The following is a 23894-nucleotide window of genomic DNA, read 5'->3' as shown; positions in this document are numbered from 1 at the left end:
TGTGAAATAAAAATGCTATACCATTTAATTTGTATGATTAATAAACAGCTTGTATTCTACAGTATATTGTCAGTAATCATAAGTAACATGTCATATTGCAAAAACTGCATTTAGATGTTAGACTTCTCCACTAGGTGTCAGCATTGTCCAGGTATTTAAATGCCCCCTCCTATATCCATGTCAAGCAGATGTCAAATAAATAGGGTATCGTAGCCTTTGTTCATATGTTGTATTAGTAGATTGATGTATTACAGTGTATTCTTATTTATTCTGTATATTTATATTGGGTATACTCTATAGATATATATCTTTCAACTGTCGATAATTCAATACCTTTTAGAGCTGTATTCTATGTTTAACTCATGTGCACATCCGTGTTAACATGCTACAGAACGCAATTTGGGTTCAACAAAGCAGAAAGAATACCATTTAATCTAATATAGGACCACTTCTTTCAATACATTGTTCCAGAAATCATTAAAATAATAAATTTGGTGCACATTTACAGCACATTTAGCTACATGTCCAGGCATCAATCATGAGTTTGTGAATAAAATGATTGCATACAATGCCGTTTTTGTCCCAAATGCATTTCTACTTTTATGTCAAAGCACTGTTGTGGCAAACAGCCTTGTCATATATTACAGCATCAGGATGCCCTACCTTATCTATCGCATTTGATCTGATGTTCCATCTTGCCTTATTTTGCCACACTAACTAAATATTTAATGCCTGAAATGGAATAATGTATGTTGTCTTGCCCTCTAATTTTACTCTCCCTGAATCTTGATGGAAAGATGAGAGCAGCTATAAAAGTCTGATGTAAAGTAATCTGTCAATTAGTTAATTACAATAATATAATCTACGATTACTTAAGTGAATCATGTTTGTACTTCTTCCAACACTGTATAGATAGATCTATGTCATAAAGTAAATATGTTATTTGGTATTAGTATTAAGCTGCTTATAATAATCACAGGGATAAGTCAAGCCAGTTGAGGACAGCGGTAAACAACCAGTGCTGGGATGTAAATAACTACATTTAAACAAGTACTGTTAGCTACTTAAGTACAAATTCGAGGTACTTCAACTTTACTTAACTATTTACACTTGTACTTGAGTAAAAGTATAAGTACTCAGATCTTGTACTTGAGTAAAAGTAGAAGTACTTTGATCTTGTACTTGAGTAAAAGTAGAAGTACCAGAGTGTAGGAATACTCTGTTACAGTAAAAGTCCTGCATTCAAAATGTTGAAAGTAGGAAAGTATTTTCATCAAAATCTAGTGAAAGTAGCGACAGTAAAAGTAGTCATTGTGCAGATTGGTCCATTTCAGAATAATATATATGATATGTTTTATAATGATTGATCGTGAAAGTGTTCTCAAAGCTGGTAAAGGTGCAGCTAGTTTGAATGACTTTGTATACTGCAGGGTAGCTTGTGAATTTACTCCAGGTGGAACTAAAGTCTGATTTAACACTTGGTTAGATTTCACATCATTCATCCACATCTGTAAAGTAACTAAAGGGATTAAATACATGTAGATGAGTAAAAGTACACCATGTACCTCTGAACTGTAGTGGAGTAGAAGTAGCATAACATGGAAATACTTAAGTAAAGTACAAGTACCTCAATATGTATCTTAAATACAGTACTTGAGTAAATCTACTTAGTTGCTTCCCACCTCTGGCAAGTAATGCAGTAAAGTAAACTATACTCATGTCAGGAAAATAAATATACAGTAAGCTTAATGAATAAATAAGTAACAGTCCATAGTGGTACAGACTGACAGGGAGGAGCTCCAGTCACAACAGCGGGCAGACCCTCCCTGTTCTGGGGGAAGGAAGCGGAAATAAACCCTTCTGCTAGCAGCTACATGTAGGACGACCAGCCTGAGACATTACAGCGTTTTGTTGCCTCTCCAGAGGAAGAAGCAGGGAGTGGATTAGAAACACCATACAGGGTTTTGTTACGGTGGCAGCATCGAAACGGAATATATTCTGAGTGGTGAGTTTTTTATGCTTTTCTCTTTAAAGTTGTGCAGTGTTTCCTTTACCCGACGCAGGCTAGTCAAGTTCAGTGCATGGATGTTTTAAAGAGAACTGGTGGAGGATGCCGTTCATTCCTATGAGAGCTGCTCAGAGGCGCTTGAAGCCCCAAAAAGGAGCGACTGTAGATTCAGAAAGTACCCGTATGTGGGCCCATTGAGCATGCGCAGTGGAGGTTTTACCTTAAGCCCCGCCTACGATCTGCTACTATCTGTCAGTCAAATGAATAGTATACTTAATTAATGTCAAATTGGGAAATTATTTAAAAAGTGGAAAAAATTATAAACAGTATTGTGGAATATGTGAACTAAAAATTACAAATAAAATAAAGGCAAACATTTTACAATTTAAAAAAGAAATACATACATATTCTCATTAAACAATACCTATATTCAGAGTAGTATCTAAACATTATAAAATATTTACAGAATAAAATAGAATACTCTCCAATCCACTGACTTGACAATATGTAAATTGGAGAAATGTATCACGAATGTTAGTTTTAAATTGGAAAAAACGTTTTTATTTAATGCTATTTGCATTCCCTTATCTAGTAGTGTTGTATTTAGTTGTCTCTTTCTTCACTTTTGCTGATAAATGTCCCTTATATTCTGATTCTGAAAGACTTTCCCCAATGTAAATCAATGGGGAACAAGTCTATTTGGGCCATTATGACGTCACGGAAGCTGTATCACCGCTTCATGGCCACTGTGCCAATTTCAAAAATGTGCCTCAACGGTCGGCTTCACTTCCTGGAGGTCTTTGCTTCAATTAGCTTAGCTGCGGGCTAACTGAGCTAGCAACAACAGCTAGCGTTACGAAAAAAAGGTGTTTTCTGCCTTTTCACATCTGCCAACGTGAAGCTAGCTCGTAGGCCTCCCGCTTTAGCTCGTGTGTATTCCCAACTGGACACTTGTGGTGAGTAGTGTCTGCGTTAATGTGCCCGTTTCGCCTGGTTTAATATATATATGTTAAGTTTAGTAGTCACACCGCATCGCAGTTATTGTTGTACGACCGTTAGCCGGCATGCTAGCTCTCTGTTAGCTGGAACGGAATCGATCTGCTCCGAGTGGTGTGAAAAACAGTCAAAATGTGAGCGGAAAATGTTATATTTTTGCCATAGTTTTGACCGTAAAGAATCATGAGAAGGTTGTAAATGATTGGGGGTTGTGGCTGTCCCGAAGTGGCGTTAAAAACAGTCAAAATGTGAGCTATATATGCTAAAAATCGTATATTTGTGCCATGGTTTTGACTGTAAAGAATCATGAGCAGGTTCTATATGTTCTGCATTCAAAACCTTATATGAATAAAGTACTAACGTATTGCAGAGGTGGAAGAAGTGCTTAAATCCTATTGAAGTGGTGTGAAAAACAGTCAATAACTAGAGCTAAATATGCTTTCAAATGTATATTTCTGCCATAGTTTAATACAAAGATACAGACTAGAAGGCAGTGGACATTATGCTTGTCAAGCCTATCAAACTGAAAAGCACATTTTACAACTTTTTAGACCCTAATGATGTAAATAAGGGCCATCAACACGTGAAGGGGCGTGAGAAAAGTGTTCAAATGTGAGCTTAAAATGCTCTGAATTGTATATTTCTGCCATAGTTTTGAGTGTAAAGAATCATGAGCAGGCTGTAAAAGCTTCAGGGTTGTGGCAGACTGCTTCCCTTTCGTCTTCAGCTTCCCTTTTCTTTACTTTGTCTTCACTGATGTAGCTTAAGAGGCATTACTAAATTGTATAAATAACAAGAACAAGTCCTGCATTCAAAGCCTTATACGAGTAAAGTGCAGAGATGGAAGAAGCTCTCAAGATCTGCTCCAAGTGGGGTGAAAAACAGTGAAAATGTGAGCTTAAAATGTGAGCTTAAAATGTATATTTCTGCCATAGTTTTGACTGTAAAGGACTGTGAGAAGGTTGTAAATGCTTCAGGGTTATGGCTTCCCTTTCGTCTTCAGCTTCCCTTTTCTTCACTTTGTCTTCACTGATGTACTTCTGTCCCTGTGTGCTTTGTTGTTTGTCTGTCTTCATGGTGTTGTTGACAGTTGGACTGCTGTAAACAAAGACTGCATGCTACATTTTAATACGTACCGTTACGTCAAATGACTAGCTGTCCTGTATCTGCAGCCGAGTATTCAAATGGTATGCTTAGGTAAAAGAGACACTAGCAAGTAACAGTCCTGCATTTAAAACCTTACATAAGTACAGTACAAAGTATTGGCATCCAAATATACTTAAAATATCAAACATTAAAACATAATGGCCCACTCCTGAATCATTTATATTTCATTACTGGATTATTTTTGATCTTTTAATGAGTTTGCTTAGTGTCGAGCTCATTGTAATTACTTTGTATACTGCTGGGGGATATCTTAACCTATAATGATATAACAAATCGGTATTAATTCACCTATTGTATTTGCTTATAACTTTACTTGAAGGATATCTATTTTCTGTGGGAAATATTGTACTTTTTACATCAATAATAAAGTAGAATAACATTATAACAGAGTGTACACAGTATTCCACCACTGATCGTCTGTACTGTCTGTGACGCTAACATTAACTGATTATCCAGCAGCAGAAAACATGGATTGCTTTTTTAAAGAAATTGATCATTTGCCATAAGATTGCCACCGTGTTTAGTTGTCTATCCGTCCCGTGTTATTCGATGCAGGGCTTTATTGGTGTGAGAGCTATCAGAGCTACACAGTGGCATATTGGAGAACAACTTAATGAGATAACACGGCTTTATCCATTTAACTCAGCAACTGTAGGTTTAGCCGGCGTATCACTGTCAGCTTTAAGAAGCATACTGAGTGACTTATCCGTCTCCAGGCCAGGTGGCATGCTGTCAAGAAAGTCACTACGAGTTACTATTGATTGAACGAGTGAATTTGGCATCAATGTCCTCTTATTATAGTTGGTCAGATCAACTGCAGCTGTAGCTTGTAGACCTAAACACTTTTACACATATGTTTGACATTAGACATACAATATAAGTTATTTTTACTGATTTTTGCAATTGCGATTCATTCTCATTTACTTTTTAAAAATAAGAATCATAGTAAATACGAGTTTTGGGCCTGGACATCCTTGCAGCTCCCAATAACCTGTACTTTATATTAGATTAGATTCAATTGTATATACTATATTGATCCTGATTTGGGATTTCTTTGGTCCGCGGGGTCTTAAAAAGTATTAAAAGTTGATAAATTAATTTAGCGAAAATTAAGGCCATTAAAAAGTATTAAACGGCATTTTCCAAAGTATTACATTTTGTAGCTTGTTTTCAATAAGTATATAAATGGTCCAAAGAGGTTGTATTCTACAGTCTGCCTGAATGTAATCATTATGTAGGTGTGTAGTGTGATTCCAGTGTTTCACCTACCATTGTCTTGTCCCTTAAATTCAAGGTGTTTAAAAAAATAAAAATAATCAAATTTTTTGTTTTAACTATATACATATACAGCACCAAATTGCAAATAATCTATAACTACTGTCACTTTTCACATTGAACATGTGCTCTTTTATTAAATAAACTAAACACTTTCATTTGAAGTTGTGAGTTTAGTGTTTTTGACCCTAATCAACGGATGCATTAATCAATAACAATAATCCACAACTCCTCTCTCTCCTCCAGAGGATTTAAAAAAAAAAATATCCCAATGCCAACCCCCCCCCCCCCCCCCCCCCGCTCAGGAAGCACCCCCCATGGAGTTTATTTATGGCATCCCGTTGGGTCTGACGTCATCTGAACAGGACATCGCGCGCTCACTGCTTGATAGCGCGCGAAGGTCCGTTTACGCCGACATCGTTATGGGGAAATGCAAGTCTGCGTCCAAATGGTTGGAAGATAAGGAGGAAGGATAATCAATACTGTATATAGTCAATGTGACGTAAAGTGCGTCGCCATGGTAACCGGTTAGAACTCCAAGTGGCGATGAGGTCTTAAAATTCACTTTTCTCGCACTATTTTATGTATCTTTCTTTATGTCTTGAGTGTAAAGTATGTTGCATTGTTTTAGGAGCTTAAGGTGTTCATTGCCAACAACTACACTGTAGCTCAAAACCTGTACACATGGTTGTTCCTCTGTATATTTGCGTCTAATTGCATCTTGTTTGTTGCTTGCAGGTACCTTCCTGTGACCTGTATGTGAGGTCTCAGCCCTAAAGGAGCGGGTCATAGACGGGAGGAGAGACTCGGAGGATATCATCTGGCCACAGGAGCCTGGATACGTGTTTTTATTTTTTATTCAACCCCTGAAACACAACCACAGACAAGCAAGTGATTTTTTTTTTTCTCTGCAGCAACCACTGCAAGCATGGAGGCCATAGCAAAATACGATTTCAAAGCCACTGCTGATGACGAGCTTAGTTTCAAGCGTGGAGAAGTCCTCAAGGTAAGTGAAACCAAGGTATTCGATTCAAATGTTAAGACATGTCTGTGTTACTCATGGCGATGCGCTGCTGGGAAGTCTGCTCTTGCTGTTTTTATTTCCTGTGTAGTAAATCATATCCGTAGTGCGTTGAATTAAACATGGTTACACGAGGTAAGGGAGGTGCTAGTTTGAGTTTGAACAGAAAACATCTGTAGGGTATAAGTAGTGCTTTAATAGCAGTAAAATAACATACAGTGTTTGATTTTACATTCGGTTTCATTTGATCAAAAATGTTCAGTCCCAAAATTACCTATTTTTCTAAAATATTATACATTTAAAAAATAATATATTAAATATGTCAATATATCAGACGATTAAATCTACAGTTATTTCTTCATCTTCTTAGATTAAAAAACATGTTATTTTTTCTATATTTGACACTATCATATACTTGTCAAATGTAAAAACCTCGTTAAAATACCCAAATATCAGTGGCTTTAGCCTCAAATCCACAACACCATGCGTCATGTGACGACACCCAGGCTAATAACACTTGGAAACAAAACAGCTGAACGTTAGCTCGAGCTGCTCTGGACTGTTGCAGAGTATTTTAAAGGAGCAATGCATGCATGCATCTGACTGCACAACAGTTCCCGTGATTAAAGAGAAGCTTTTTGTTCCGTTATGAAATATCCAAAGTGCCAACCCGAGGCTTCAGAAGCTTATTCAAAGCCTCTGCTTCCTGGTTGCTTAAAAAGCGTTTATGTCACTGTGACCTTGATGAGATAAGATATTAGAAAGTACATACTGCGACTCTCCTGCTCAGAGAATCTCTTTGGATTTAAATGCAATCATCATAATCCCTTTGTTGAGCGTCACAGTGATGACGAGCAGGATGAAGAGGCAGAGGATTGAGATAATGCTTCACATTTTCTCTGTGTTGCTAAATACTAAAGACATCGTTTCTGACTCTAAGAACTTCCCTTTAGCTCAAAGGCTGTTTTTCACTGAAAGACAGGTTTCACGGTTCTTTGTATTACAATACATTACATGTCACTTGTTAGACGCTTTTCACCAAAGAGACTAACATACATTCAGTACTGTGGGCAATCCCCACAGGAGTGTCTCAGGGACACAACGACATGCTGACTGCAGTGGGGTTCACCCCCTGATTCGAAGTTCAGCGCACTACCCACTGAGCCACAGACACTTTTATGTAGATTTAAATATATTTAATTACATTTGAGTATTTATTTTACTTCTTGCTTTTTTATGTACATTTTTACTTTGACACATGTTAACAAAAATATTTATATTTGTATTTAATTTAATCCACATTTGTACTTCAATTTATTATGTTTATAAACATTTGTTAAATCTATTTAATTTTGATTTTATTGCACATTTTTACTTTAACTTCTTATGGTCATACAAATATATTTTTCTTTTATTTATGAATCCACATTTTTCCTTGAACTTTGTTTGTGTCCATACATATTGTTTAAGGAGTTATTTAATTGTTTTATTCCACATTTTTAGTTTAAATTCTTAACTTCATATGAATATTTTTACGACTTTTTTTTTCCGTTTTATTTGAAGATGGAGCTACAATCTAAAAACCCAATCCCCCTCGGGATAAACTGAATATTCTGATCCTCAACAACACTTAGTTTGTCCCCTTTTTATCAAAGCACCTCTCAGCTTTGTGTGACCCATCATCCCGTTTGGATCGTAAATGATTTGAACGTGCTTCTCCAGACATGCAGGTAGATTAGCGAGCAGATCATCTGAACACCTTTTCAGAGAACTGTAGCTACAGGATCACCAGTCGAACAGAATCTTTATCTTAGGGCCTTTCCTTTCTGTCCATGTGAGATGAAACCCCTCCCCCTCCATGCTAACAGCGTGCAGGACTACTATAAGGCAGTTTGCATGTCATGAAGTGCTTTCATTTCATACTGTGTCTGTATATAATATACAAGTCAGCTGCCTGACCAGGGGGCCTGCAGAGAGAGAGAGAGAGAGAGAGATGAGGAGCTCAGGAAACACAGAGCTAAATCTGAGTTCTTATTAAATTTGCATAAGAAGAGAGAACACACTTTCCTCTGATTTCAACAGCTAGTGGAAAAATCCGACCGCATGGCAGCGTTCCAGTCGAGATGTTATTGGGAAATACCACCGATTCTTTTTTTTTTTTTCTTCCCGCAATTGACATCTTTTAAAGATTGTTCAGAAATGTGCTAAGCCTGAATTGCACTTCTCAGTTCCTCATATGTTCGGAACGTCATTCTTAGTTTGTTTCCTTCCTGCAAGATGGTTATTTTTAAGGCGTTTTTTAACTCGTTTACAGAAGTCTCTGACCCAAAGAAAGGGCGCACTTCTTCAGAGGAAGTCTTGCTCGTTAAATGAAGCTCTACTCTGGCGTTTAAATAAGATCCCGCACAAAAACTACACCTATCAATGTGTTTTTGTAAATACATGTCTGATTGTTTCCTAAATCTTTACAATTTGACATCATATAGCATGTAGCTAACCCCACCTGGCATACTGTATTAACACTATGTACATTTGAAAAGAAACATCTTACTTTAAGAATCAAAATCGGACATTTCTTATAAGTCCTGCAACGGGGAAATGAGCAGTGAAGGTGCAGATGAAAGGCTGAACTATAGTGTAAGCTAACACATTCAATGTAGAGTAAAGCAAACATCGGTAGCAGCATTTTAAGGATAAGGAGACTCATTTGACAGTTTCAAGCAGCCAGAATAAAGTATAAGAAGAGTCTATGCATCACCTAGCAGGGTTATTGTAATAGGCCGACCAAAGCTACACACATTTGCTTTTAAAACGAACATATATTCTTGTATCCTGACTCATCCATATGTGACCCAGCTAGCTCGATCATACTGTAAGTGCAGGACGGTAAGAGCTACAGGAAAAAGCTTGGCAGGTTATTTCTGGACGGAGACTGAATCTGAAATGGGGAAGGAAAGCCTCGAGCACTGTCCACATTTTCGTCTGAGACAATGCTGCTTTGCCCAAAGGACCGCTTCACTTTTTAAGACTGAGAGAAACGGCCCTATTTTTGTCAGAATCCATCCCCCCCCCCCCACCCCCACTGTGCATTTCTTTCACCATCTTTTATTCTGCGTTTGTTCCTTCTCGTACATTAAGAATGGATCTGTCCCCTCCGGTAACTCATGAGGAACAGGATGGGACAGGCTGGTGTCATTCAGAGGACATTACTTCAAATGTTAGCCTTATCTTACATGGAGCCGCAGTTCAAAGTCATTCTGGGTAACCCATGAGCAAAGTTAATTGACAGTAACATTCAAACTAGCACTGATGCTAAGCCTTACCGTATGCCTCTTGTGGAAAAAAAGACACACGATAATGTTTATGTGAAGGAAATATGATTGGTTGATTTGGACATTTCCGAGATTGTTAAGTAAAAGATACTGTGCAACGAGAGGTACAATATTGACCTCCTCGCTGCATATAATCCATCACATATACAGTATGTAAACAAACACATATTAATAATAAAACAACCTACCAATATCATTGAGTATAACTTTGACTAGCCTGGTTTTAGCTGCGTGTGAACGCTACCTTTTGAGGGTGTGAAAGAGATGAGATACGTATTTAGTATCTCACTTTGCTTCTGTTCTCACATGTCACTTGTTAGACGCTTTTATCCAAAGCGACTTACATACTCAATACTTTGGGCAATCCCCACAGGAGCACTTTGGGGTGAAGTGACCCAGGGACACAACGACATGCTGACTGCAGTGGGGTTTGAACCCTCTGATCTGAACACCAACGCACTAACCCACTGCGCCACACGCCTCCCTAAACCACCTGCTCATTTGGTTACATATCCGAATCAGAATATTAAATTACCCCCGGGAGGAAATTTGGTTTTATGACTGTCGATCCATCCAAAAATAGAGATGAAATAAAAGTATTGTACAATATACACATACATTACGTCTCTCCCTCTATTGAAACTACCACTCGTAAAGATACTAAGATAACAAGAGTGTGTTTTGTTTATTGAGGACTGTTACATAACGTGTCACCTCACCAGAGGCTACAGCATACAGTGCAGCATCGAACAGAAGCTCTCCTGAGGTGCAGTGTGTTCATAGTGGCTCCTTTTCTTCATCTGCAGAGCTATCAGTCTGCTGATGCTAATACTAAGCAGCTCTGCTCGCAGCACAAAGGCTCCTCTCATGAGAAAGTAGGTCCGTGTTAAAGCTCTGTTTGCATGTAGCATCCTTTAGCTCCTCCCCATTCTCAGTGTCACTGGGAGACGGCGGCTGTATCTGTTGAGTCTTTATTTACTCCTGCTTTCATTCACTCTCTATCACTGGACTAACGTCGCCATCAGCAGCCTCTCAACGTGTGCAATTCAGCATTAATATCTTTATTTACACTAGTACATAGATAACAATACTTCTACATATTTGTCATTGTTACGTGCTGTACTAATCATACATTTTTACTTTTACATTTGTTTATTTAAACTTTAACTTCTTGTGCTTTTATAGCTATTTCTATTTTATTATAATCTTTCTATTGAACATTTTGAATTTCTCTTCTTATTTTTATATACTTAATTTTAATGTAATTTTAATCTTTTTATTGAACATTTGTATTTATTGTTATCTTAGCTTTTTTTTGCACATTTTATATTTTTTGTTTAAGACAGATTCTATATATTTTATTTGTTTTAAAAAGAGCAACTCCCACAAAGCCCAATTACAATTATTTTATATTTTTATAAACAACTTTTGCTTTCTTTTATTGTTAACATTATATTGAGCGTACATAGTTGAAATGAAGCCTGTGTAACTGTAGACATCTAAAGGCCCAGACACACCAAGCCGATTTCGTCGATAGATGTCTGGCCGTGGATAAGCTTCCTGTCGCACTACTCAGATTGGTGTGTCCCGCACCGTCGTGTCTTTTCGGCCGTGCCAAGTAGGCCTGCACGATTTGGGGAAATAATCTAATTGCGATTTTTCTGACTGATATTGCGATATGATTTTCGATATTTGTTTTTAAGCGACCCAACAGACGTTTATTGTAAAATGCGGCCATATCTCCGGCTAGGAAGGTCGTATCAACGTACTCCCGTCTCTAGCACCCCCGCAGCCCAAGCTACAAGTGAAAGAACTACATGAAACCTCCGTTGGGTTGCTTTAAAGTCAAGCTTCAGTTTAAGATTCACCCTGTAATAGAAACATGTGATGGAGCATCACTAACCTGACTCAGATGGTTCACCAAACCATCTAGGAGAGCTCCATTGGAAGCCATTTGGAAAGGGCAGGTACTTTAAAAAATACTTGGCAGGTGATTGGATCAATCTGTCTATCACGTTCTATCATGGGCCACTTCTGATTGGTTAACAATGGCTGGTACATGTGGAGCACAGCACTTCTGATTGGTGTGGATGACTGACACACAAGAAGAAATACAAAATATTATAATATATATAATCGCATATAATGATGCGATTTTGATAATCGCATAAAATCGATTAATCGTTCAGCCCTAGTGCCAAGTTGAATCGGGGGTGGAAGGTGTCGGCAAAAGAAATCACTCTGATTGGCTGTTCAGCTTAGCAAATCAGTGCATGAGAAGCGAGGTACGCAAACAAACGATTTAAGAAGGCACACACAGACGGCTATTATTTTTCATTTTCATCTATCTACTTCCCCAAGCAACCGTCCAAGGGCTGATACCGCCAGTACCGCACTACACATGTTTTCGATGGACGAGACTGAAAATGGAAAGCACACGCTATTTGTTGTTTGTATATATCACGCAGTCTTTCTTCCGGTTGCCTCTTTTGAATGACGAATACACACTACTGCCGCCTGCTGGTAAGGAGAGTTATTGCCACTCACGCATGCGCAGTTCGTACGTGCTACTTGGCCGTCGGCTGAAGTCTTTGCGGTGTGTTCCAGTGCGACTGTTGGCCAAGACGCAGGAGACAGAACAGTCGGGTCCGTCGGGACGTGTTCTTTGGTGTCAGCTTGGTGTGTCAGGGCATTTACAAGTACTATTGGCATCAGACCTATATTTAATGACGGTTTGAGTGTCTCTCACTCAAATGAAGCCCAAATATTAGGCAGCTCCATCTCTGGCTGGACTCCACACAGCATTTTCCACCTCGTTTCAATAGCTTAAATGTAAGACCTGTTATATAACCATTTATCTAATGGTCTGCCAGAGAGGGATCAAGAGGTTGATTTGGGGACATGAAATCCCGTTGTCGAACTCTTTAATCATCCTGAAATGTGCACATGCTGACTTCTATCACTTAAAATAACCATGAATGGGAGTAATTTCAAATAGGACGTTATTTAATATTCTTTTATTGCCAATTCTTACTTTAACTTCTTGTGTGATGACTTTCTTCAGCTCCTCTTCACTCATCAATATAACTGTGTTATAACACACGCTCCTGCTTAGATAAAGGTACGCAAATAGCATTTATTAGATTAAATGAAGCCAACATCGTCCAATTCCTCCAATATATTTAGTAATCAGTTGTCACAGCTGTCAGGCGGAGAGCGTCACTGTGACTCATGCAGCTACTGGACCAGAATCCCCTCTGATTCGCAGCCCTGAGTCATTCTCCAACATTTTGTTCTCTAAAATATCAGTTCATTAAATTGAATGAATGAAGTTCGCAAAGGTTCCCTCGACTAAATCCAATAGAATTTTCCCAAAAATAATCTGTGTGTCGAACAAACGTTTATGATACTTACACGTTTAGTTCAGCAGAATAGTCTCCACATATTAACACCACTTTATGATTTCTGAAGTAAAAAGCTAATGTTGGGTTGTAAAGGAACTACAGCACGGTCACTAGACTTCACGTCACCACCGCTAAGCTAAAGGCGGCTAATGTTGGGCTATAAAGGAACTACAGCACGGTCACATGACTTCACGTCACCACCGCTAAGCTAAAGGCGGCTAATGTTGGGCTATAAAGGAACTACAGCACGGTCACATGACTTCATATCACCACCGCTAAGCTAAAGGCGGCTAATGTTGGGCTATAAAGGAACTACAGCACGGTCACATGACTTCACGTCACCACCGCTAAGCTAAAGGCGGCTAATGTTGGGCTATAAAGGAACTACAGCACGGTCACATGACTTCACATCACCACCGCTAAGCTAAAGGCGGCTAATGTTGGGCTATAAAGGAACTACAGCACGGTCACATGACTTCACGTCACCACCGCTAAGCTAAAGGCGGCTAATGTTGGGCTATAAAGGAACTACAGCACGGTCACAGGACTTCACGTCAGCACCGCTAAGCTAAAGGCGGCTAATGTTGGGCTATAAAGGAACTACAGCACGGTCACATGACTTCACGTCACCACCGCTAACCTAAAGGCGGCTAATGTTGGGCTATAAAGGAACTACAGCACGGTCACATGACTTCACGTCACCACCGCTAAGCTAAAGGCGGCTAATGTTGGGCTATAAAGGAACTACAGCACGGTCACATGACTTCATATCTGAGTTTTAGGACCAGTTCCTACACCACTCTGTATGTTCTTATAAGCTATCTACTCTCACATCGAGGTGTCTGTGCTTTCCTGTACATATTGTGCTTGTTTCTCTTTATCAGTTACTGGCACTGTTTTAACCACCATCCTGTTTTATCTTTTCACAGTTTCCAGTTAAACTGCTTCCCAGTAATTTGAATACGGAGCCGGATTTGTTGTTTTGAGTCTTACTTAAGTGGATACAGAAATAAGATTTTAAAGCACTGAAGCGTGGGTTTATATGTAAAACATCCCGCAGTACAAATGTGCAGGGAGTGGGCCGTGACGCATTTGCATAATGCAGACGAGCTAAGTTTCACTGATATCTCCCATCATGCATAGACAGAAAGGGGAAGTCACCACTCGTGAGAAAGAGATCTTTTTCTAAATCTAGCTGTAAGATTTGGAGGGTTTTTTGTGCATTCGGGTAACATCAGAACATTCACTTTAGACGTTGCATCCACATATTTATATATCATCACAGTATTTAAGTATTCATGGAGGTGTTTTAGACTATTTTCGTTGTCAAATCTACACTTTTGCTAATGTTTATTTGACAGTTAAAGCTTTAGTATCACCACTTGAAATACTCAGTGTCCTCTTGAGGTGGAAAACAGTTATCACTTTGACGTCCTTACTAGCAATATTTGTCCTTGGGAGATCACGAGTGTAAATGGTCTCTGTGGGACTAATAAAGGTATTCGGATTGAGGTCATTTATAGAAGTGAGAAATCCATTGTTGGAGCTGGTTTCAGACGCAGGAGAACTTTGTTTCGCTTGACCTTTTGCTGCAGCGATTCAACAGAGAGGCAACCGACAGATAAATCATCGTCATCATCACCATCACCGCAGTTTCCCTTCTCAAAAACATAGAAGCACACCACGTGTAAGGACATAATCATCCCGCCACATCTACAGTCAGTGGTAAACTCCCACACAGTTATATATTGAAATGATCCGAATACTATATCCTGTGAGAAATTAGGCTTTGTCGGAATAATATTGACATTTCTATGAATGTGTATGAGAAGGTATACATGTGCAATAACAATTAATTGAAAATATATATACAATCATAAGAAAACAAATCAAAAAAGGAAAGAAAAATCTAATAATTTTTTTACATAAACGTTGAAATGTTCAATAAAAAAGAAAAACAATATGTAATACAATTAAATATAATACACATATTTTAAACCTAAGAAGTTGGAGTAAAATGTCCAATTAGAAATAGTGAAATAATCTTTTTTTTTTAAATGCTACGCTGAGTCATTTTCTGTGTCAGATCTAGAGGAAGATGCTATAGAGGCCTTAGCAGAGTGTGGCCATTGCCCTGAGCACTGTGCACTTGTTCTCATTTCCTCCTTAAATAAATAAAGATTAACAGCCCTGCTGGCGGACAGAATTAGCTCCCATCATCAGATCTTTGAACTCCCAGATCCGCCTTTCAGATCGTTCGTTATGAGACGTCTGTGTGAGCCGTGCTGCTGTGAATCCTACAGAGCAGCCACTAATGAAATACTACGCCATCAAACGCCAATTTAAAGCCAACCCAGGAATCGAATGAGAGCTCTGCCGATAGATTACCGATGGAGCCGAGGCCTTTGAGGAACATTAAGACGCTCGTAGGCGAATGTCGGCTCACAAAGAGAACATGTAAATGTTTATTATACTGTTAAATGTAATATTTAGCAGAGGTGGGAAGGAGTGGAGTACAAATACTTTGTTACTGTGCTTTCTGGTATCAGTACTTTACTCCACTACTTATTTTTCTGACGACTTTTTACTTTGACTTCTTACATGTTGAACACAAATACCTGTACTTTCTACTTCTTACATGTTGAACACAAATACCTTTACTTTCTACTTCTTACATGTTGAACACAAATACCTGTACTTTCTACTTCTTACATGTTGAACCCAAATACCTGTACTTTCTACTTCTTACATGTTGAACCCAAATACCTGTACTTTCTACTTCTTACATGTTGAACACAAATACCTGTACTTTCTACTTCTTACATGTTGAACACAAATACCTGTACTTTCTACTTCTTACATGTTGAACTCAAATACCTGTACTTTCTACTTCTTACATGTTGAACACAAATACCTGTACTTTCTACTTCTTACATGTTGAACTCAAATACCTGTACTTTCTACTTCTTACATGTTGAACTCAAATACCTGTACTTTCTACTTCTCTCATTTTCCAAACCGGCTGATTCCTTTAGTCTGAATGTGTGTTTGGTGGCGTGATCATTATTATTTAGAGTCATTGCGTGCCTATTGATTTGAACACGATCCGTGTATCCATCATTTCCTGGTCTTCTCTAAAGAAGAGGGACCAATGAAAACGTTGTCATGTTGCTGTTGGTCACCATGGAAACATTCATTAGCTAACAATGACATTATTGTTCTATTAATATAAAGGGAGGTCAGGTACTCTTTAAAACAGCTGCTAGTTATGGGTCCTTTTTACTGAAGTACATTTCAAAGCTCTTTACTTTTACTTAAGAAGTTTAGTCAGTACTTCTACTTTTAGTATTGAGTATTTTGAAACACGCGTATCTGTACTTCTACTTGAGGAAAGGATGTGTGTACTTTTGCCATCTCTGATATTTAGTCAGTGAGAGCGCAACAACTAAATAAAACAAACAAACGCTGAGACTTCATAAAGAGGTTTGCATTGTCCAGATAATACCACTCAAATGTGACAGAAGGATAAAAGTTTATAAACTATTGGGATGCATGATTTTAACTATTAATAATAATCATAAATATCAATTATCTTGACTGATATAAGGAAATATGAGGGATGATAATTGTCATTGTCCATGAAAACAATTATATATATATGTTTATTTTGATTTATTTGTACCAAACAAATATGTTTTCCTGAATCTTTAAAATACTTTTCCATAGTTTAATGGATACTTTTTGATTTTAACACACATTTACCCTCTTATAAATATTGTGCTTGCAGCGAGTTGGATATTGCACTAGTCCATATCACAATTTCTGTATGTGCAAAAATATTGCACATTTCTGATTCTTATATCATCAAGTGGTTTTCTCACTACAGATATTTCACACTCGAACATTTCATTTTTCCGGAGTATGTTCAGTGACTTAGCTTTTTTGTTTGAACTGAATAAGACTCATATCTTCCCAAAACAAAGGGTTATTTCCCGTAAGACAGACACACCCCCCTCCTGCTGCCCCAAACCTTCTGCTTTCATATCAAATTCGGACGGGAGTCAGAGGTAAAGTTGTCTTTCCCAACATGAGTGTGTCCTTTTGTCTGCACGCTCTTCACTTAATGCAAGTGTTTTCACATCCTGTTCGACGTGTCTTCCAACACCGAGCAGCTTCCTGTGTCTCCTCAGCAAACTCTGCAGTGTGCACCCACTGCGCCAAGAGCACAAGTCTCTCACTACGAGACAAAATAACTGAAAGTGAAATGATTTCGCCTCATCCTGAACCCTTTGAGGCTGCACAGCGAGGCATTTACCGAAAATCAGATATCTCGCACTAAGTGAATTAAAGAGGCCCTATTCTGCTTTTTGGGGCTTTCCCTTCCCTGTCGCGTGTTATAAAGGTTTGTGTGCAAAGTAAGGGTGGGAATCACCAGCCTCCCCACGATACGATACTATCATGATACTTAAGCCACGATACGATACTATCATGATACTTAAGCCACGATACGATACTATCATGATACTTAAGCCACGATACGATACTATCATGATACTTAAGCCACGATACGATACTATCATGATACTTAAGCCACGATACGGTACTATCATGATACTTAAGCCACGATACAATACTATCATGATACTTAAGCCACGATACGATACTATCAGGATATTTAAGCCACGATACGATACTATCATGATACTTAAGCCACGATACGATACTATCATGATACTTAAGCCACGATACGATACTATCATGATACTTAAGCCACGATACGATACTATCAGGATACTTAAGCCACGATACGATACTATCATGATACTTAAGCCACGATACGATACTATCATGATACTTAAGCCACGATACGATACTATCATGATACTTAAGCCACGATACGGTACTATCATGATACTTAAGCCACGATACAATACTATCATGATACTTAAGCCACGATACGATACTATCATGATACTTAAGCCACGATACGATACTATCATGATACCTAAGCCACGATACGATACTATCATGATACCTAAGCCACGATACAATACTATCATGATACTTAAGCCACGATACGATACTATCATGATACTTAAGCCACGATACGATACTATCATGATACCTAAGCCACGATACGATACTATCATGATACTTAAAGGTGACCTATTATGCGAAATGCACTTTTTGTACACGCCGTAACGTGAACCCTTTTTCTTTTGTTGCCCCCCCACATTCACCCCGATGAATGCTTCCCTCGTGGCCTATTAGTGCTTCTCTGACCTCTGAGGAGAGGAAGAGTCCTTAAATGTCTTGAAAATCCAAACCTCACTCCACAGACTCATAAGCCGTCATTAGCTCCAATCCTAGAATCTAAATCCCTCAATTTGATTTTTCCTTTCTGATCGCTGAGAGCCAGCAGCAGATTTCTTTCTCTGGCGTCTGTGTGAAGCAGCCGTTCAGCTGACTGTGGATCTGAAGCCTCAATAAATTACTGCTATGTTGCTCATTGTGCAGTTTTCAGAGATTCACCCTTCCTCACACTGCCACGGGGCTTTTAGGATCTCACTGGTGTCCTGCTCACATTAGCATAAGAGCAGACTATTTTCTAATTAAGGGCTGGATCTCTGGAGAGAGAGCTTAGATAAGTACATTTCCCTGACTCACTTCTTTCTCTTGTCTAATTCTAACAGTGTGTTCATCTAAGAAAAACTTTTTTAAAGACTTTGCTGCGTGGTCTAGCCTTAAGATACATATAGGTATTAAAGGCAGTCTTTAAACACACACTAAGAATTAGTCGTTTAAGTAGTACAGAATTTCTGTCATCCTTTTGCATTTAAATGTGATATAACTGTAATTGCTTTGGTAACATCGGTTCGTTGTAGGTTAGCAGATCATCAATCAAGGCAAGGCAAGGCAAGTTTATTTATATAGCACCTTTCAACACAAGGCAATTCAAAGTGCTTTACAAAAAATGAAAGACATTAAGAAAATGGCATTTAAAATCAGTCATTAAAAATAAAAGTTAATAAAATAAACATTAAAAGAAAAAATACATGGATAAAAGTTACAGTGCAGTCTAAGATATGAATAGTTCAATTAAAAGCAGCGGCAAAAAGAAAAGTCTTCAGCCTGGATTTAAAAGTAGTCAGAGTTGCAGCGGACCTGCAGGTTTCTGGGAGTTTGTTCCATATATTTGGAGCAGAATAACTGAACGCCGCTTCTCCATGTTTAGTTCTGACTCTAGGGACAGAAAGCTGACCAGTCCCTGAAGACCTGAGAGATCTGGATGGTTCATCATTTAGCAGGAGGTGTATCAATGTAAACATACTTCATTTCTGTATATTTATATTGTGTTCTCAATCAATATAGCGATAAATGTATATTTGTAACTGTTATGTGTATATTTACTGGTAATATTTATTTTCTATTTGGTTCTAATCCAATGCAATCACAACCTGTATTTCTAAAGGTTTTTCATTATTAATAGTTGCTAAAAACACGAGCTAACATTGAAAACACATTGTATTTTCAAATATAAACCCCTTTTCTTCTCGTGTTGCCGCTACCATCATGCTGCTGTTCACAAAGCCAATGGAAGGCGATGTTGAAACTGCAAATATTGCTTTAGCTTAGTAATGTAGGAGAGTGTGTTTGCATGAACCTCTTCCTGCCTTTCTCCTGTTTCAATGTTGTGACAGTTATTTGTCCAAGCGACTTCCCACTCATAAGGTCTAATAGCTGCCCAACTGTGCATGGTTTAATAAGCCTGCTGCTGAAGCTGAAACTCGCTCCATTGAGTCTCTATTGATATCTGAGGCCTTGATTGCTCACAGCTTGTTAGAGCAGTACATTGTGCTCAGGAACAGTTTGTTTAGAGCTTATGCAAAGAGTCGTAGCAGTAGAGTAACCATAGAGAGGTGCAGGGAGGAAGGTAGCATCTCCCTGGTTCCCTCCACAAAAATCCAATGGTATTTTTCCCATGGATTACTGCAGAATATCATCTCTGTGTCAAACAAACGTTTATGATACTTAAACGTTTAGTTCAGCAGTATAATCTCCACATGTTAACACCACTTTATGATTTCTGAAGTAAAAGGCTAATGTTGGGCTATAAAGGAACTACAGCTCGGTCACATGACTTCACGTCACCACCGCTAAGCTAAAGGAGGCTAACGTTGGGCTATAAAGGAACTACAGCTCGGTCACATGACTTCACATCACCACCGCTAAGCTAAAGGAGGCTAACGTTGGGCTATAAAGGAACTACAGCACGGTCACATGACTTCACGTCACCACCGCTAAGCTAAAGGAGGCTAACGTTGGGCTATAAAGGAACTACAGCACGGTGACATGACTTCACGTCACCACCGCTAAGCTAAAGGAGGCTAACGTTGGGCTATAAAGGAACTACAGCACGGTCACATGACTTCACGTCACCACCGCTAAGCTAAAGGAGGCTAACGTTGGGCTATAAAGGAACTACAGCACGGTCACATGACTTCATGTCACCACCGCTAAGCTAAAGGAGGCTAACGTTGGGCTATAAAGGAACTACAGCACGGTCACATGACTTCACGTCACCACCGCTAAGCTAAAGGAGGCTAACGTTGGGCTATAAAGGAACTACAGCACGGTCACATGACTTCATGTCACCACCGCTAAGCTAAAGGAGGCTAACGTTGGGCTATAAAGGAACTACAGCTCGGTCACATGACTTCACGTCACCACCGCTAAGCTAAAGGAGGCTAACGTTGGGCTATAAAGGAACTACAGCACGGTCACATGACTTCACGTCACCACCGCTAAGCTAAAGGAGGCTAATGTTGGGCGTGATGACGTTTAGTCGTCTCATTAAGACACTTGTTAGTAACCTCCTTTTTATTTTCACCAGTGGGGTATTCACTGACATTTCATTTGTCATAGAACAAAAAATCTCTTCAGCTTGTGTTAACCACAGACCTTATTTCAGGATAACAACCAAAAGCATGTTAAGAAAAACTTCCAGCCAACTAAACAGGAAGTGGTTAAAATGCTGACTCTTTCAGTGTTTAAGACTCATTCCTGCACCCCTCTATAAGGAACAGTACAGCACACGCATTATTTTTAACTCTGCGTTTAGCTACGGACAGTATATATAGTTCACTCTTTATATAGATTCAGACCATCCTTTGTGTTTGTATCCGTCTCTGGTAAAGCCACATGATATTTTTTCCCTAAATAATGCCTTAAAGAACCTCTCGGTTTATAGCTCAATGTTAAAGCTCATTGCACACAAAGACCAGCTGTTGAGTGCAGAAGGTTCGGGGCTCTGAGGAAATGCTTATCCTTTGAATACGGCATGGTGGAAACTCTCTGTACTGACACATGTTGATGTAGAAGAGACATGAAGAAGAGGGGACACATGTTGATGTAGAAGAGACATGAAGAAGAGGGGACACATGTTGATGTAGAAGAGACATGAAGAAGAGGGGACACATGTTGATGTAGAAGAGACATGAAGAAGAGGGGACACATGTTGATGTAGAAGAGACATGAAGAAGAGGGGACACATGTTGATGTAGAAGAGACATGAAGAAGAGGGGACACATGTTGATGTAGAAGAGACATGGAGAAGAGGGGACACATGTTGATGTAGAAGAGACATGGAGAAGAGGGGACACATGTTGATGTAGAAGAGACATGAAGAAGAGGGGACACATGTTGATGTAGAAGAGACATGAAGAAGAGGGGACACATGTTGATGTAGAAGAGACATGAAGAAGAGGGGACACATGATGATGTAGAAGAGACATGAAGAAGAGGGGACACATGTTGATGTAGAAGAGACATGAAGAAGAGGGGACACATGTTGATGTAGAAGAGACATGAAGAAGAGGGGACACATGTTGATGTAGAAGAGACATGAAGAAGTGGATTTAGCTTAATAGGTGACCTTTGGTAAAACTTTGAACTTCCCCCCCCTCCCCTTCACATCCGACAGTCTGACACGTAGACCACATTAAAGTCAAACCCACCTGTTCGGATCAGCCTACTCACTGTAGTGCCACATGTCCCCTGTTTCCTACATGCTCACTGTTACTGTCCTTTTTGTACTGTTTCAAACCTTTCTTTAGATAATCTTATGAATTGAAATGTGTCCTTGGGTGCTTTTAACAGCACCTCTTATTATAACCTAATTAAAGTCATTTTCAAGACATCTCCTTTTGTCTTAAGGGTCAAAGATTTGATTCAGACATATCTATTTAATTTGACAGCTTATTATTTGGAGCCTCAGTGGTTTTTATGAACACTTCTTCAAACCCTCTGAATCCTAAAAAACAACTTCTCCCTTCTTTTTTGATCACTTCCCATGGACAGAAATGTCTTAATCAACGACTATCATAGTAGTGCTTGATCTGAATGATGTCAAAATTACATAACATTGAGCAGCACAATTTAGGTTGAAGGCTAAATAAATGTTGATTAAGTATTGTACAGCTGCAGAGATATCCTACCCTACAAACCTTTTAAAACACACCTACTAAACAAATTGGCGCAGATCTTCCTAAAAGAGAATCAGACCATGACCGCTTCACTTCCCCTCTCACCATACCCACACCCCTTCAGAATATAAGCCCGATAGAGTGTGGGAAAGTTTACTGGGTTTCTGCTTCCTTACAGAAAGCACATGTATTTCAAAAATAAAAGACAAGCATTAAGACAGCCACTGCTCTCAATACCTATTTAACGCTGGCATTATGGATCCACTCACTCAGTCAATATTTCCAGTACAATAACTTTCTAGTTTTATTATATTTTGTAATGCTTACGAGAAATTTGATGCGTTACTGTGAACAGTAACGCATTAGTTACTTAAAAAAAGGGCTCCCATTAATGCCCTTATAGCCTTCATTTCAGTACTGTTATTGCATTGGAGAATAATACAGTCTGTTGATCAAGAAATAGAAATAGTAGAAATAGAAATAGCCGGCATGTGTTCAACAACATACCGTGCAACGGCTTTATCAACTTTTCCCTGGCTAGCAGTCCCTCGGTTAAAATCCAGCCGCTGTTGCTTAGGTGGAGGTGGAGTGGCGTCGGATGAGTCTGGGTCTGTGGTCTTAGCTACTAGCTTCGTCCCAGCATGTTGTTTCTGCAGATGTTTCAACAGATTTGAATTGCTGTTTTGGGCAGTAGATAGGGTCTTTGACCCACCAAGACACAACTTAAATGTAACTAAAACGTTATTTTCTTTGTGCTCGACAAAAGTGAAATAGTGAGCATATCTCCAGGAGGAGAAACTCGACTTGAGCTCCGCTGCTGCCATGATAGTCTTCTTAGTAAACACAAACACGCCCACAGCGCGTCTCCGCATGTGACACAGGAAGTATCTAAGTACATTTACTCAAGTACTTTACTTAAGTACAGTTCTCATCTCTGTTCGCCTCGCTGTTGGCGCCGCTCACCAACGTCTGGGAGCCGAGACTATATAAAAATAAATAACTGAGTAACGCACCATGTAGTAACGGTAACTGAGTTACTGAATTAAAAAAATAACGCCTTAGAGTACTAGTTACTGCCAAAAATAACGGTGTTACAGTAACGTTAGTCCCAACACTGATCGTGAGTCATATCACTATTTCAATATCAGTTAAAAAAAATCACAATAAGTAGTTTTTTCCATATTCTACAGCCTTCGTGCATACACA

At 38.9% G+C, this 23894-nt stretch overlaps 1 protein-coding gene across 1 annotated transcript in view; it reads right to left on the bottom strand.

Moving 5' to 3' along the window:
- LOC307016330 (phosphoinositide 3-kinase regulatory subunit 6-like) overlaps nt 1-23894 on the bottom strand; it is a 492324-nt gene that overhangs the window by 260814 nt on the left and 207616 nt on the right. The window lies entirely within an intron of this gene.

Source organism: Notothenia rossii, assembly GCF_949606895.1.
Source record: "Notothenia rossii genome assembly, chromosome: 8".
Classification (NCBI taxonomy): domain Eukaryota; kingdom Metazoa; phylum Chordata; class Actinopteri; order Perciformes; family Nototheniidae; genus Notothenia; species Notothenia rossii.
This window is presented reverse-complemented; position numbering and strand designations above follow the sequence as displayed.